The following is an 18,230-nucleotide window of genomic DNA, read 5'->3' on the forward strand; positions in this document are numbered from 1 at the left end:
TGCAATTAATGGCCTGTTACCTACCTGACTTGTTCATCGCAAGCTGACTTAAACAGGGCAGATTAAGTTGCCTACAGCAGGCAAGACAGTTAGATCAGAGTCAACTTTCTGCATGAATACACATGACTAGATTTCACTTACACAAGGAGACATTATCTGTCAGGGTTCCTTGAAGTATCTCTTTAAGATAGGGATTGTGCAGGATGGTGCCCTCAACCATTCATCCCTCCAGTTCCTGTTTGGCTATGTGGGTGGGTATTGTTCTTAGACTGTCTGAGTAGTCCTTAAATTCTATCTCAGATGATGCTGACTGTACATGTTAAATCTGTTTATCAGATAGTAAACGTGTCGATTTATTAACCAGTATGTACTGTCCAAAACAATGTCTAATGTTAATTATTAAACCTACCATCGTGAAGCTGTAGTATTTGAACCTCCTTGTATGGAAGTCTTTGAAAGGCATTTGAAAGTGATATACAGAGAATTAATGGATGTCGACTTCTTTATTATGAGAAACACAACATTTCAGAGTATATACTTACTCCTTTATTAGTTGAAAAATTTGTTTCTTGTATGGAAAAACAGATCATCTGTGTTTGTGTACTTGAGTAGCACTTAAACTGTAAAAAACTGGCAACTTGCAGACCTGAAACCAAGAAATCTGAGAATTGAATCCCAGCAGTTTACAGATTTGAACCCCAGCAGCTGGTAGATGTTCACCCGAGCAGCATGCAGACTTGAACTCTTGCAGTGTATAGCCCAGAACCCAAGAAGGCTACAGACTTGAACCCTAGCAACCGTGAAACTTACTCTCAGCAGCTGCAGGCTCACACTTTTGGCTTCTTGGACTTGACCCAAGAACTTGTAATATCTCAGAGAAATAGTCGCTATTGACAATGTCGGCAAGCTGTGAGGAGACCTGCCATATGGACTTAGGAAGGATTCTTGAAGGGTGCTTCCAGACAATGTCTGACCACTTGGATACATGAATCACAGTGATGGCTCTGAGACTGAGGCAAACATTTTCTATATATTCTTAAAAGGAAATCATCTGGTTGAATTACTTCCACACATTTAATATTGTGATGACACTCTGGGAGACACTCACCCAGACAGATTTTATTCAGAGAACTCCAAAGTATTACTTCTATGGTTCTTTCCTTTGAAATCCTGGAGTAGTCTTACACATGCAATGCCCAATCAGCTATGGTGTGAAGTATTGACCAGATCTGCAGCTGGAATCACTGGTACAGGCCACAATATTCTGTCAAAGCCATGTCAGTCCTCACATTCCTTGGAGGAAATATGATCTCAATTAGTTTCAAGATGTTGACAAGAATTAGTGAAGGTGAACTGCAGAGACGAGGGGGACAAAACCTAGTTCGTTTGTGGAAATCTTGCCTAAGGGAAAGCTACTGAAATACCATTCAGCATACTCAGACACTGTAAAATTGAAAATCCTGTTCTTTTTGTTACATCTTTGTAGAGTTTGTGATCTCGCAGATCCACCAACCAGGCTAAATGTCAGTAAATGTTATGACCTGTTTTATTTTATGTCATAGAATATATTGATCGTACAGGATTTCATTTACATTCTTAAATTATCTTAATAGGTGATACCCCAGTTCCAGGCGCTGTCCATAACCCGCCCTTTGGATTTTTCGCTCTTTTTAAAAAATAATAATTTTGGTTTACATATTTGAACAGTATAGGGAAGAGTATCCTCCATTGAGCCACTAGTGTTTTGTATGGTCCTCATAATTTAAGTGAGGCAATATGAATAAATTTGTTGGTGTAAATTTGGTGTACAACTCTTGGTTGCTGATGGCATTGGTGTCATACCAACATATTGAGTTTCATTGATACCAGATCTTGGCTAGACTGTTGAATAGTTGAACTGAAATATCAGTTTACATTTCAATCTGTAAGGTGAAGCAGCTCCTGGGCCCCGTTCCACAAAGCCATCTTAGCACAAAGGTGATTATTAGTCCCAGTCGTAGCGCTAAGATCGCTTTATGGAGCGGTGCCCTGATAGGAATGTGTCAGGGCGGTTCAGTGGTTAGTACACTTTCCTGTCATACAGGGGACCTAGGCTGCTTGCTTACAGTTGTACAATGTGTACAATTCATATTTGGCATTTATTTGAGATGTAAGTGGCCAAATGGTCTGAGGCAATGCAATGAGATGTTGCATTTCATTGTCGCCAGTGTATGTGCCAGACTAAGATCAGCACGATCAGCATATGCTCATTTGTTTCACTTCAACATGCATGATCTGAGTCACTTTGAGCTGCACTTCATGTTCTTCATAACCACCATTCATCATCTTCATCATCATTTTACCTTCTCACAATGTCTGTCGAATTATGGAAATAGTAAAATCAGTAATACATCTTCTTAATGCTTGTATAAAAATACAATCAACACTAGCCTATGTTTAATTTATAATAAAAACGTCATCAGGTCTAGATTTTTACACAATAGTAAAGCATAGATTTTATCCATTCAGATTTCTAAGTAAGGTGTTCACACACTACACAGATATGAAGCAAGAACTTCAAACCAAGCAATAGCCTTCAGATGTATGTTGCATGGAAAAACAAAATTAGTAAAGTGTTTGATGAGCATTAAGCTATCCAGGATGTTCTTTGGTAATAGAACTTTTGGAGGGAACTCAGTCCCCTTTCAGGCATTTCCTGTTTTTAATCTATTTACAGAGAATGGTGAGGGTTGAAATAGCATCTGAGTAGAATGAAGGGAAGTTCGGCTATTATTTGGAACAGCAGGGGGATAAAAATAGGAGGGATATTTCTTGACGGTTTCATTACTGGATTAAATTTATTTATTGAAAGTTAGGGGATTGGCTTTTAGCTAAGAAGGACCCTGGCTGAAAGCACTTAAACTATCAAGTCCAATGAGCATGCATTATAATAGGGGATATGGAAACTCCTATTTTTGAATGAATTGTTTATTGAACATCTTCTTTCAGACAAATTGATGTGAAATGGGAAATGGGGAATAGGATATGAATTTGTTGTGAGACCATCATTGTGGAATGATGGCAGGCGGTTGGTTGAGTGGTCCAATGAGCGTGGTGGAGTGAGTGTGTGAGTGAGCGACTGATTGGTGGAATGAGTATTGTCACATGAGCAATTTGTCACCTGAAATGAATTGGTGTGTGAGTGACTGGCTCTGTTTGCAATGTCCAAACTGTGCATCTGCTTCAGATATGTCCCTGCTGTACATCTATACATGAGAGAGAGAGAGAGAGAGAGAGAGAGAGGGAGAGAGGGAGAGGAAAAGAGAGAGAGAGAGAATGTCCCTGCTGTACATCTATACATGAGAGAGAGAGAGAGAGAGAGAGGGAGAGAGGGAGAGGAAAAGAGAGAGAGAGAGAATGTCCCTGCTGTACATCTATACATGAGAGAGAGAGAGAGAGAGAGGGAGAGGAAAAGAGAGAGGGAGAGAATGTCCCTGCTGTACATCTATACATGAGAGAGAGAGAGAGAGAGAGAGAGGGAGAGGAAAAGAGAGAGGGAGAGAATGTCCCTGCTGTACATCTATACATGAGAGAGAGAGAGAGAGAGAGGGAGAGGAAAAGAGAGAGAGAGTGAATGTCCCTGCTGTACATCTATACATGAGAGAGAGAGAGAGGGAGAGGGAGAGGAAAAGAGAGAGAGAGAGAATGTCCCTGCTGTACATCTATACATGAGAGAGAGAGAGAGAGAGAGAGAGGGAGAGGAAAAGAGAGAGAGGAAAAGAGAGAGAGAGAGAATGTCCCTGCTGTACATCTATACATCAGAGAGAGAATGAGAATGCCACTTCCCTTCAAACTGTTGTACATCAGGACTTGAAAATAACCACACATATAACCCACGTGTTTGTTCACACCACAACAGTTCCTAAACAGCAGGTTAATTTCAAATGTTAAAATTAGTTTGTATCTATGCATTTTCTATAATTACTTTGTTTCTTACACAGTCGACTTCAAGCCAACTTAACTCAAGTACAGTTTAAATCTTTGAAGAAAACAAATATTATTTTGAATCTTGTGTTTCTTAAAATCCCATTATGATGAATAAGCATGTATGTTCCACTAGTAGATCAGTTGATGTTGGTCAGCCTGAGGCCATCACCTGTGCAGTATACAGAAATAGTATCTTCCCATCAGTAACAACATATACTATTGTCATATTACTGGGTTGTGCTACTCACAATGTATCATCCAGCTTTTATTAACTTATTTAGTACAAGAAAAATGAAGTATACGGCAGTTGAAAGATCTTCATTACTTCTTATTAGAAATGTCAACCAAGATTAGAAAGATGAATGATCTCCGAGGGATGCATGTCTTTGAGGTCATGTTTTTCTATTTTCACTTCACATAAACTTAATGTTAGGCTACTGCTACTGAAAAAACATATTTTTTCTAATTAAGTACTCAACACACAGGACTTTGAGAAAAGGTTACACACCAAAATTGGATTATCCTTCCAATCTTTTGTTCAGCCTGCAAATTCTGCTGTGTTTGCTACCACAACTGATGCTGTTGAGCAGACTTGGAAATAGTGTTAATTTTTCCCGAGGTGTATTACATGCCAGGTGAAGTGTATACATTTTTCATTTTCTTTTCTATTTTATCAATCCTCAACTGCAAATCCAAGTATAATAAACACTTCTGTGGAAAAAAAAGAATGCCCTCTTTAAACACTGCCTACTCTCTGTCACACATACATCTGTTGTTTGTGGGGATGTTGACGATATACCATGGTAACTGATTTAGACACTAATAGTACATTCTTGCAGGATTTTTTAAATTACCATGACATTTGACAAAACATTGACCCTATCAACTGTTGTCCCCAAGTTACTGAAACTCTTGTAGTGTGAACCAGAGTTTCAAGGGAATACTGTCGCAACTGGTAGACATTTCCAGCTTGTCTGACCTGAATCCATAACTAATATGCTATGACGCAGGGAGAAAGCGTTTTCAAGGCACAATTAAATATGTTCCCAACAGTAAAGTGTAGTCGCAGTCATTTGTGCATTGTATTGTTGTATCTATGGTAACAAGCTAAGTGTTCTAGTGGGTAGAGTGTTCTTATTGGTAAATGTACTGTATTGCAGTTTGAGATGCAACATTTGTAAGGATGAAGGGTTTGTTTGGGTTGGGATATGCAAGGATGGGGCTGTTGTAAGGGCTTGGTTTAGTTTTTCAAATGCCTGTTGGCAGTTGTTGGACCATTCCAAAGGAGCCTCTTTTTCCCGAAAGTTGTATAGAGGGGAGGGATGCCAGAAAAGTTTGCTACAAATTTGTGATAATACAAGGCCAAACCTAAGAAATGATGCACGTCATGGAGATTTTAAGGGGTGGGATCTGTGTGACTGAATCTATTTTTGAAGGATTGGCATAGATGCCATCTTCGCTGAGGGTATGCCCTAAGTTGGTGACTTGTTTTGTCGCAGATTTACATTTGCTTGGTTTTGGAGTGAGTCCTGCTTCTTTTATCTTTTGGAATACTGACTTGAGGGGATTAAAATGTTCTAAAAACGTTTAAGAAAATATTATGATTTTATCTACATATATCAGTATTTAATGCCAATTCTTTTAGTGCCTCTGAAATGGTTTGCTGAAATGCCATAGGAGCATTTTTGAGGCCGAAAGGAAGGCGATTCCTTTATAAAACACAATTGGGTGTTATGAAGGCCGACATGTATGCAGTGGTATTTGCCAAAAGCCACTGGCAGGGACACTAAAAATTTTGGCATGGCTGTTGCCTGTAGCATCAACAGCATCTTTAGACATGGAAGAGGTAAAAATTGGTAACTGCATTGAGGTGTCTATAATCTACAGCAAGATGACAAGAGCTATCACATTTTTTAACCATGAAAATGGGAGAGTGCCATTCAGAAGAACTGGGCTGAATGATATTGGCTTGTAACATTTCTTGCACCTGTCTGAAACATTATTTCTTAATGGCTGCATTTTGCCTATAAAAAGGGAGTCTCATGGGTCTGGCATTGCCTGTTTCTATTTGGTGATGATGTGAGTGTGTCCTAATTATGACCAATCTGAGGCTAAAACATATTTTTAGAACAGTCTTGGGGACAAAAGCTCCACATCATTCAGAGGTATTGTTATGGTGCAAACCGCTTCAATAGGTTTCTTTAAAACTTCATTTATCCAAAATACCTAATTGTTTCAATATGTTTCCAGAGTGCACCAAACTTCTATCTCCTTTGTCTGTTTAATGTATACAGCAAACATTTGGTGTATCCCCTCTAATCATAAACCTCCTCCGGGCGGGACCTTAAATCCCCAGCACTATCAAAAATGTTAATAAACACCCCTTAATGTCAACAGAGCTTATGTATGTACATGTATGTGGGTCACTGGCCTTGCACCACACCATCCACAAGCTTTATAATTAAAAAGTACATTCCTCCAGGAGTTAGGAGTACAAACATGTCAAGTTGACAGTTTTATGTCAATTTGGAAAAAACTTCACACTTGATTTTGCTACACATCGTGATAAAAAAATGGTCTTATATTATATAAAAATGCTTTATTATATTGCTATTTTCATTTTTCCGATGTAAAATCACAGACATCTGTACAATTATGTTTTAGTGTATAGTGAGAAAATTTTAACATTCTCTTCATAAGTTATATTTGAAATGTGCCGTAAAAAAATTGAAAATCTCAGCTCTTTTTTAAAGAGAAAAAAAGATCTCAGCCCCTAAAAATGAATTACAAAAATACATGACTCCACCTCAAAACCCTGCCCCCTCTACATATCAAATTGTCCACCTCTAGAGTGTTCTCATGGATGGATTATCCAATGGGTAAAGTGTTAAAACATTTGCTCAGGGTCCTCCTGGCAACCACCCAAGGAGGAATTGTCTTCATGCTGAGATTTATCAGATCAACCCAGAAGATCTGGCTTTAATGACACTGGGCTGATGGTTTACCTGCTTCGGGTAAGGAGATGTATGTACATGCAGATCTGTTCGTTACTAGACAGTCTACGTCATTTCATGTTAGAAATATTTAGTTTTCTTGTTCAAATTAAGTACTGTTACATTTAAGTATTAACATCATGTTGCAGTTTCAAACCTAAGGACATTGCTATATTACTGATTATATATTATTTATTATTTTATTAAAGTTGGTGAATATTGGAATGGACTGCCAGGAAACATGATCCCAGAGTCTTTTGAAATGTTGGTCTCTGTCCAATTGACAACAATAATATAAGGCATGTGTTTCCTGCAAACATATTGTAAACTAGCATTATCATTATGATTTGTATGTATCAGCTGACTGCTATTTAATTATTACAGTTGCGTGAGGTCAAACTTGAAGTTCAAGGCCATATTTGCATTGACCTTGAGTAAACATGAAGTGATATGAACATTGAAATGGACATGACATGTACATCATCATCAGCTGTGCTGCATATGCTACACATAACAAAACCTGGTGCTATTGATTACCTAGAGGAATCCAATAGGACCTGAATAGTCTCTTGTCAGTTTGTATTGAAATATAGGGAGACATTTTGTAATTGTCCCTGCATTCAGTCCAGAGTATATATACGTTAAAAAAAAAAAGCATCACCATCTGTGACATAATTGTTTATCCAAAATATATTTTTAGATATCTATAAGGGTTCTTGGGAGAAAATAGACATCCCGGTACCTCTGTGGTCATAGATTGGTGTCATGTGTATCGCTTAGCTGAAAGAGTATGGGGTTAGTATTAGATGGATGAAAAACTGTGAAAACCATTGCCTGGCATGTGTGGTGAAGGATGTTACCCAATGGATGGATGCTCTTTCTATCAACAACTTTGTTCACCCTTAGTGAATAATTATTTAGGATGATATAGTCTAAAACCTAATTGGGTTCCATACCCATGTTTTTTTTAAATCTCTGTCCTTGCCTATTAGTCTCTGTGTTCGTTTGTTGTTTAACACTGCACTCAGCATGTGACAGTGGTCTGTAAATAATTAAGTGTGGATTAGAATCCAGTGAATGACATCATTAGCATCAATCCACACAAATGGGATACGAAGACATGTATGAACCAAGTCAGCGAACCTGATCACCCGTTAGTCGCCTCTTATGGCAAGCATTGGTTGCTGAAGATCAATTCTAACCCAGATCTTCATGGGTCACAGTCTCTGTGAAATGGATTAACATGACTGGCTTATGTTTGTTATATTTAATAACAGTTGGATTCTGTACATATTGTTGCACAGTGGAAGGCAACATTCACGTGTCTACCTTTCAACTTTTTTACTCCACTTGAAATTATTTGATTAATGGGGATCGATCTAAACGTGATTCTCTTCCTATGAATATGGGGAACTAAACGTGATTCTCTTCTTATGACATATGGGAAACTAAACATGATTCTCTTCTTATGACATATGGGAAACTAAACATGATTCTCTTCCTATGAATATGGGGAACTAAACGTGATTCTCTTCTTATGACATATGGGAAACTAAACATGATTCTCTTCTTATGACATATGGGAAACTAAACATGATTCTCTTCTTAATGAAACATAAAGAAACTATGGAAGGTCCATGACCATGAATGTAGGAATTTAGTTTTCTTGTTCCAATTAAGTACTGTTACATTTAAATATTAACATCATGTTGCAGTTTCAAACCTAAGAACATTGCTATATTACTGATTATTTTATTAAAGTCTATTAAAGAATGAATAATTAACTATAGGAGCAAGTACACACTTTACGTTTCTCAGGACCACGAATATTGGTCCATCTAGATTCTATACAGGCCACGAATATTGGTCTACGACGGTAAAATATATCTTGCCCCAACGAAAGAAAAGCCTACACTGTCGATTGCAATGCATCACGTGTTAGCATTCATTTTCTGCACGTGAAACAAATGCCATGATCTGATTTCCGCGAAGCATGTGGCGTTTATGCTAAATGTTCATGAAACATAAACCGAAACAATGTATATTTTGTTTTTATTAGTTTCTCTCCTCAACACATATAGTGTTTAGTGTGTTATGTGAGGCAGCAGAAACATATCAAAGCAGTCTTTGGTATGGTGTGTTGTGCAAAGATGGAATACCACTGTAATACATAAAGTCATGTGATACTACAGGTCTGAGAATCTTTTGGTAGAGCTTGATGATGACCTTTAGGGCAAGTTTTCACTTCTCTTACATTTTCTTGTCAATATCTCTAAACTGAAAGTGTTGTATTAGTGTGTTGTTAGAGTGTTTACAGGACACACCTTCTCCTTTCTAAGTCAACAAAAAGTGGTGATTATTATCTCGATACATCTGCAGCCATGCAGTGGTGTGAGTAGTGTCAGCATGTGGTTTGATTGTCTTAAGTTGTGTGGGTGTGAGACATCCACACCAGTACCGGTCACAGAATATGAGACAGCTGGTTAATGGTAACATGGTGTACATGCAAACGACACACCAGTGACATGTTTAATTTGTATAAGTGTTCTGTGTGACATGAGGACATTGATGATATTGGTTACCCCTCACTGTGTAAACTCATTCATTTTCCTTCAAAACAATCCATCAAAATGGTTTCATACAATGTTTTGGAAAAATAAGATACATTATAACATTTATTTTAAGATGAATGACAACAGATTTAAAAAATAAAGTTGTTGGACAGAAGATGTATTGTGACCTTGCCCTAAAACAGGCTTCCTGACCAAGTGAATTATATGCACATATATATAGTGCTTGGCAGTCACTAGATATTTGTCATTGTGATTCATAAGTTTAAAAAACCCAAGGCCATCATACATTTCTAGTTTCCATCATTGGTTTACTCAATTCTGAAACAAGAAAATCTCCTTTGTGTTTCTGAAACAGAGCAGGCCATTTGTCATGTAATATGTTTGTAACCTGGACGATCTATGACATGTCTCAAATGGCACTGGTAATTTGAGAACATATAATTTTGAAAATCCATTTTTAAATTAGAATAATATCTAATACATGTTTTCTGTAATAATGCATGGTTGCTAATGTTGACAATGTGCTGAAACAGTGTTTAACAATCTGCTCTCGTGTTTGGTACTGAGTTGCAGGAATAATAGCAAAATTAGACCAATTCTTCCTTTTCACTTTGCTCTCTTGTAGAGGTATTGCTCCACTGTGGACTAGACAAGGGTCACCTGGCTGTGTGACACCCACAAGTGCTTGACGAAGCGCCACCACCACCACAAAACTCTCTCGGCTTGTCATATACATTACACAAGCAATTTATTAAGTCACCCAGCTTAATTGGAACAGCATAACAAAATACATAAAACTGGGACGTTTCATATCTGATATGTCAGAAAGGTGCTTCATTGAAGATTTTCTGTTTTCCCAATGCAAAATGTGTCAATATGCCACCTTCTTTCAACATAGACCCCCATGCAACACTCTTTCAACATAGACCCCCATGCGACACTCTTTCAACATAGACCCCCATGCCACACTCTTTCAACATAGACCCCCATGCCACCCTCTTTCAACATAGACCCCCATGCCACCCTCTTTCAACATAGACGCCATGCCACCCTCTTTCAACATAGACCCCATGCCACCCTCTTTCAACATAGACCCCCATGCCACACTCTTTCAACATAGACCCCCGTGCCACCCTCTTTCAACATAGACCCCCATGCCACACTCTTTCAACATAGACCCCATGCCACCCTCTTTCAACATAGACCCCATGCCACCCTCTTTCAACATAGACCCCATGCCACCCTCTTTCAACATAGACCCCCATGCCACCCTCTTTCAACATAGACCCCCATGCCACCCTCTTTCAACATAGACCCCCATGCCACACTCTTTCAACATAGACCCCCATGCCACACTCTTTCAACATAGACCCCCATGCCACCCTCTTTCAACATAGACCCCATGCCACCCTCTTTCAACATAGACCTCCATGCCACACTCTTTCAACATAGACCCCCATGCCACCCTCTTTCAACATAGACCACCATGCCACACTCTTTCAACATAGACCCCCCATGCCACACTCTTTCAACATAGACCCCCATGCCACCCTCTTTCAACATAGACCACCATGCCACCCTCTTTCAACATAGACCACCATGCCACCCTCTTTCAACATAGACCCCATGCCAACCTCTTTCAACATAGACCTCCATGCCACACTCTTTCAACATAGACCCCCATGCCACACTCTTTCAACATAGACCCCCCATGCCACACTCTTTCAAAGAACACCATGCAAGGACCCCCAGTACATCACTTTTCTTCAATGTGTGTTTAGGTAAGGTGGCATGACCCCATGCCACCCTCTTTCAACATAGACCCCCATGCCACACTCTTTCAACATAGACCCCCATGCCACCCTCTTTCAACATAGACCACCATGCCACACTCTTTCAACATAGACCCCCCATGCCACACTCTTTCAACATAGACCCCCATGCCACCCTCTTTCAACATAGACCACCATGCCACACTCTTTCAACATAGACCCCCCATGCCACACTCTTTCAAAGAACACCATGCAAGGACCCCCAGTACATCACTTTTCTTCAATGTGTGTTTAGGTAAGGTCCTTCATGGTGCTAATGGTGTGAGTTTGTTGCAGTTGGAGGTGAGCCCGAAGTGCCTACAAACTCACAGCCGACAGAAGCAACCTAGATGGGCATTTTTCATGGTTATAATATCGAGTTCGGTTCAGACATTTTATACAATAGATCATCTGAAATCACAGTCATGAAATCATGTGACAACCCTGTTCTGACCACATAGCCATGAAACAACACAGCCATGAAACAACACTGCCATGAAACAACATAAACATGGTGAGAACCCTGTTCTGAGCACACAGCCATGAAACAACAAAGCCATGAAACACCACTACCATGAAACAACACCGCCATGAAACACCACCACCATGAAACAACACCGCCATGAAATAACATAAACATGGTGAGAACCCTGTTCTGAGCACACAGCCATGAAACAACAAAGCCATGAAACACCACTACCATGAAACAACAACGCCATGAAACACCACCACCATGAAACAACACCGCCATGAAATAACATAAACATGGTGAGAACCCAGTTCGGTCACCACACAGCCATGAAACAACACAAGCATTAAGGGAACCCAGTTCTGTCCATACAGTGATGAAATAACACAAACATGGTAACAACCCAGTTCTGACCACACAGTGATAAAACAACACAAACATGGTGGCAACCTAGTTCTGACCACACAGTGATAAAACAACACAGTGATAAAACAACACAAACATGGTGGCAACCTAGTTCTGACCACACAGTGATAAAACAACACAGTGATAAAACAACACAAACATGGTGGCAACCCAGTTCTGACCACACAGTGATAAAACAACACAAACATGGTGGCAGCTCAGTTCTGACCACACAGTGATGAAACAACACAAACATGGTGGCAACCCAGTTCTGACCACACAGTGATAAAACAACACAAACATGATGACAACCCAGTTCTGACCACACAGTGATAAAACAACACAAACATGGTGGCAACCCTGTTCTGACCACACAGTGATAAAACAACACAAACATGGTGGCAACCCAGTTCTGACCACACAGTGATAAAACAACACAAACATGGTGGCAACCCTGTTCTGACCACACAGTGATAAAACAACACAAACATGTTGGCAACCCAGTTCTGACCACACAGTAATAAAACAACACAAACATGGCGGCAACCCAGTTCTGACCACACAGTGATAAAACAACACAGTGATAAAACAACACAAACATGGTGGCAACCTAGTTCTGACCACACAGTGATAAAACAACACAAACATGGTGGCACCTCAGTTCTGACCACACAGTGATGAAACAACACAAACATGGTGGCAACCCATTTTTGACCCCATAGTGATGAAACAACACAGTGATAAAACAACACAAACATGGTGGCAACCCAGTTCTGACCACACAGTGATAAAACAACACAAACATGGTGACAACCCAGTTCTGACCACACAATGATAAAACAACAAAAACATGGTGGCAACCCAGTTCTGACCACACAGTGATAAAACAACACAAACATGGTGGCAGCTCAGTTCTGACCACACAGTGATAAAACAACAGAAAAATGGTAACAACCCAGTTCTGACCACACAGTGATAAAACAACACAAACATGGTGGCAACCCAGTTCTGACCACACAGTGATAAAACAACACAAACATGGTGACAACCCAGTTCTGACCACACAGTGATAAAACAACACAGTGATAAAACAACACAAACATAGTGACAACCCAGTTCTGACCACACAGTGATAAAACAACACAGTGATAAAACAACACAAACATAGTGACAACCCAGTTCTGACCACACAGTGATAAAACAACACAAACATGGTGGCAACCTAGTTCTGACCACACAGTGATAAAACAACACAGTGATAAAACAACACAAACATAGTGATAACCCAGTTCTGACCACACAGTGATAAAACAACACAAACATGGTGGCAGCTCAGTTCTGACCACACAGTGATGAAACAACACAAACATGGTGGCAACCCAGTTCTGACCACACAGTGATAAAACAACACAAACATGATGACAACCCAGTTCTGACCACACAGTGATAAAACAACACAAACATGGTGGCAACCCAGTTCTGACCACACAGTGATAAAACAACACAGTGATAAAACAACACAAACATGGTGGCAACCCAGTTCTGACCACACAGTGATAAAACAACACAAACATGGTGGCAACCCTGTTCTGACCACACAGTGATGAAACAACACAAACATGGTGGCAACCCAGTTCTGACCACACAATGATAAAACAACACAAACATGGTGACAACCCAGTTCTGACCACACAGTGATAAAACAACACAAACATGGTGGCAACCCAGTTCTGACCACACAGTGATAAAACAACACAGTGATAAAACAACACAAACATGGTGGCAACCCAGTTCTGACCACACAGTGATAAAACAACACAAACATGGTGGCAACCCATTTTTGACCCCATAGTGATAAAACAACACAAACATGGTGGCAACCCAGTTCTGACCACACCGTGATAAAACAACACAGTAATAAAACAACACAAACATGGTGGCAGCTCAGTTCTGACCACACAGTGATAAAACAACACAAACATGGTGGCAACCTAGTTCTGACCACACAGTGATAAAACAACACAAACATGGTGGCAACCCAGTTCTGACCACACAGTGATAAAACAACACAAACGGGCTGGCAACCCAGTTCTGACCACACAGTTATAAAACAACACAAACATGGTGGCAACCCATTTTTGACCCCATAGTGATGAAACAACACAGTGATAAAACAACACAAACATGGTGGCAACCCAGTTCTGACCACACAGTGATATAACAACACAAACGTGGTGGGAACCCAGTTATGACCACACAGTGATAAAACAACACAAACATGGTGGCAACCCATTTTTGACCCCATAGTGATGAAACAACACAGTGTTAAAACAACACAAACATGGTGGCAACCCAGTTCTGACCACACAGTGATAAAACAACACAAACATGGTGACAACCCAGTTCTGACCACACAGTGATAAAACAACAAAACATGGTGGCAACCCAGTTCTGACCACACAGTGATAAAACAACACAAACATGGTGGCAGCTCAGTTCTGACCACACAGTGATAAAACAACACAAACATGGTGGCAACCCAGTTCTGACCACACAGTGATAAAACAACACAAACATGGTGGCAACCTAGTTCTGACCACACAGTGATAAAACAACACAAACATGGTGGCAACCCAGTTCTGACCACACAGTGATAAAACAACACAGTGATAAAACAACACAAACATGGTGGCAACCCAGTTCTGACCACACAGTGATAAAACAACACAGTGATAAAACAACACAAACATGGTGGCAACCCAGTTCTGACCACACAGTGATAAAACAACACAAACATGGTGGCAACCCAGTTCTGACCACACAGTGATAAAACAACACAAACATGGTGGCAACCCAGTTCTGACCACACAGTGATAAAACAACACAAACATGGTGGCAACCCAGTTCTGACCACACAGTGATAAAACATCACAAACATGGTGGCAACCCAGTTCTGACCACACAGTGATAAAACAACACAATGATAAAACAACACAAACATAGTGACAACCCAGTTCTGACCACACCGTGATAAAACAACACAAACATGGTAACAACCCAGTTCTGACCACACAGTGATAAAACAACACAAACATGGTGGCAACCCAGTTCTGACCACACAGTGATAAAACATCACAAACATGGTGGCAACCCAGTTCTGAGCACACAGTGATAAAACAACACAATGATAAAACAACACAAACATAGTGACAACCCAGTTCTGACCACACCGTGATAAAACAACACAGTGATAAAACAACACAAACATGGTGGCAACCCAGTTCTGACCACACAGTGATAAAACAACACAAACATGGTGACAACCTAGTTCTGACCACACAGTGATAAAACAACACAGTGATAAAACAACACAAACATGGTGGCAACCCAGTTCTGACCACACAGTGATAAAACAACACAAACATGGTGGCAACCCAGTTCTGACCACACAGTGATAAAACAACACAAACATGGTGGCAACCCAGTTCTGACCACACAGTGATAAAACAACACAAACATGGTGGCAACCCAGTTCTGACCACACAGTGATAAAACAACACAAACATGGTGACAACCTAGTTCTGACCACACAGTGATAAAACAACACAAACATGGTGGCAACCCAGTTCTGACCACACAGTGATAAAATAACACAAACATGGTGGCAACCTAGTTCTGACCACACAGTGATAAAACAACACAGTAATAAAACAACACAAACATGGTGGCAACCCAGTTCTGACCACACAGTGATAAAACAACACAAACATCGTGGCAGCTCAGTTCTGACCACACAGTGATAAAACAACACAAACATGGTGGCAATCTAGTTCTGACCACACAGTGATAAAACAACACAAACATGGTGGCAACCCAGTTCTGACCACACAGTGATGAAACAACACAAACATGGTGGCAACCCAGTTCTGACCACACAATGATAAAACAACACAAACATGGTGACAACCCAGTTCTGACCACACAGTGATAAAACAACACAAACATGGTGGCAACCCAGTTCTGACCACACAGTGATAAAACAACACAGTGATAAAACAACACAAACATGGTGGCAACCCAGTTCTGACCACACAGTGATAAAACAACACAAACATGGTGGCAACCCATTTTTGACCCCATAGTGATAAAACAACACAAACATGGTGGCAACCCAGTTCTGACCACAGAGTGATAAAACAACACAGTAATAAAACAACACAAACATGGTGGCAGCTCAGTTCTGACCACACAGTGATAAAACAACACAAACATGGTGGCAACCTAGTTCTAACCACACAGTGATAAAACAACACAAACATGGTGGCAACCCTGTTCTGACCACACAGTGATAAAACAACACAAACGGGCTGGCAACCCAGTTCTGACCACACAGTTATAAAACAACACAAACATGGTGGCAACCCATTTTTGACCCCATAGTGATGAAACAACACAGTGATAAAACAACACAAACATGGTGGCAACCTAGTTCTGACCACACAGTGATATAACAACACAAACGTGGTGGGAACCCAGTTCTGACCACACAGTGATAAAACAACACAAACATGGTGGCAACCCATTTTTGACCCCATAGTGATGAAACAACACAGTGTTAAAACAACACAAACATGGTGGCAACCCAGTTCTGACCACACAGTGATAAAACAACACAAACATGGTGACAACCCAGTTCTGACCACACAGTGATAAAACAACAAAACATGGTGGCAACCCAGTTCTGACCACACAGTGATAAAACAACACAAACATGGTGGCAACCCAGTTCTGACCACACAGTGATAAAACAACACAAACATGGTGGCAACCCACTTCTGACCACACAGTGATAAAACAACACAAACATGGTGGCAACCCAGTTCTGACCACACAGTGATAAAACAACACAAACATGGTGACAACCTAGTTCTGACCACACAGTGATAAAACAACACAAACATGGTGGCAACCCAGTTCTGACCACACAGTGATAAAATAACACAAACATGGTGGCAACCTAGTTCTGACCACACAGTGATAAAACAACACAGTAATAAAACAACACAAACATGGTGGCAACCCAGTTCTGACCACACAGTGATAAAACAACACAAACATCGTGGCAGCTCAGTTCTGACCACACAGTGATAAAACAACACAAACATGGTGGCAATCTAGTTCTGACCACACAGTGATAAAACAACACAAACATGGTGGCAACCCAGTTCTGACCACACAGTGATGAAACAACACAAACATGGTGGCAACCCAGTTCTGACCACACAATGATAAAACAACACAAACATGGTGGCAACCCAGTTCTGACCACACAGTGATAAAACAACACAGTGATAAAACAACACAAACATGGTGGCAACCCAGTTCTGACCACACAGTGATAAAACAACACAAACATGGTGGCAACCCATTTTTGACCCCATAGTGATAAAACAACACAAACATGGTGGCAACCCAGTTCTGACCACACAGTGATAAAACAACACAGTAATAAAACAACACAAACATGGTGGCAGCTCAGTTCTGACCACACAGTGATAAAACAACACAAACATGGTGGCAACCTAGTTCTGACCACACAGTGATAAAACAACACAAACATGGTGGCAACCCAGTTCTGACCACACAGTGATAAAACAACACAAACGGGCTGGCAACCCAGTTCTGACCACACAGTTATAAAACAACACAAACATGGTGGCAACCCATTTTTGACCCCATAGTGATGAAACAACACAGTGATAAAACAACACAAACATGGTGGCAACCCAGTTCTGACCACACAGTGATATAACAACACAAACGTGGTGGGAACCCAGTTATGACCACACAGTGATAAAACAACACAAACATGGTGGCAACCCATTTTTGACCCCATAGTGATGAAACAACACAGTGTTAAAACAACACAAACATGGTGGCAACCCAGTTCTGACCACACAGTGATAAAACAACACAAACATGGTGACAACCCAGTTCTGACCACACAGTGATA

General features: G+C 40.4%; 1 protein-coding gene across 1 annotated transcript in view; it reads left to right on the forward strand.

The window, feature by feature from the left end:
• The window catches only part of LOC124152156 (calcium/calmodulin-dependent 3',5'-cyclic nucleotide phosphodiesterase 1A-like), a 406,387-nt gene that overhangs the window by 2,594 nt on the left and 385,563 nt on the right, over positions 1-18,230 (forward strand). The gene's annotated exons all lie outside the window — the stretch shown is intronic.

The sequence above is a fragment of the Haliotis rufescens genome, unplaced genomic scaffold (genome assembly GCF_023055435.1).
Source record: "Haliotis rufescens isolate VD_foot unplaced genomic scaffold, xgHalRufe1.0.p SCAF_4, whole genome shotgun sequence".
Lineage (NCBI taxonomy): Eukaryota > Metazoa > Mollusca > Gastropoda > Lepetellida > Haliotidae > Haliotis > Haliotis rufescens.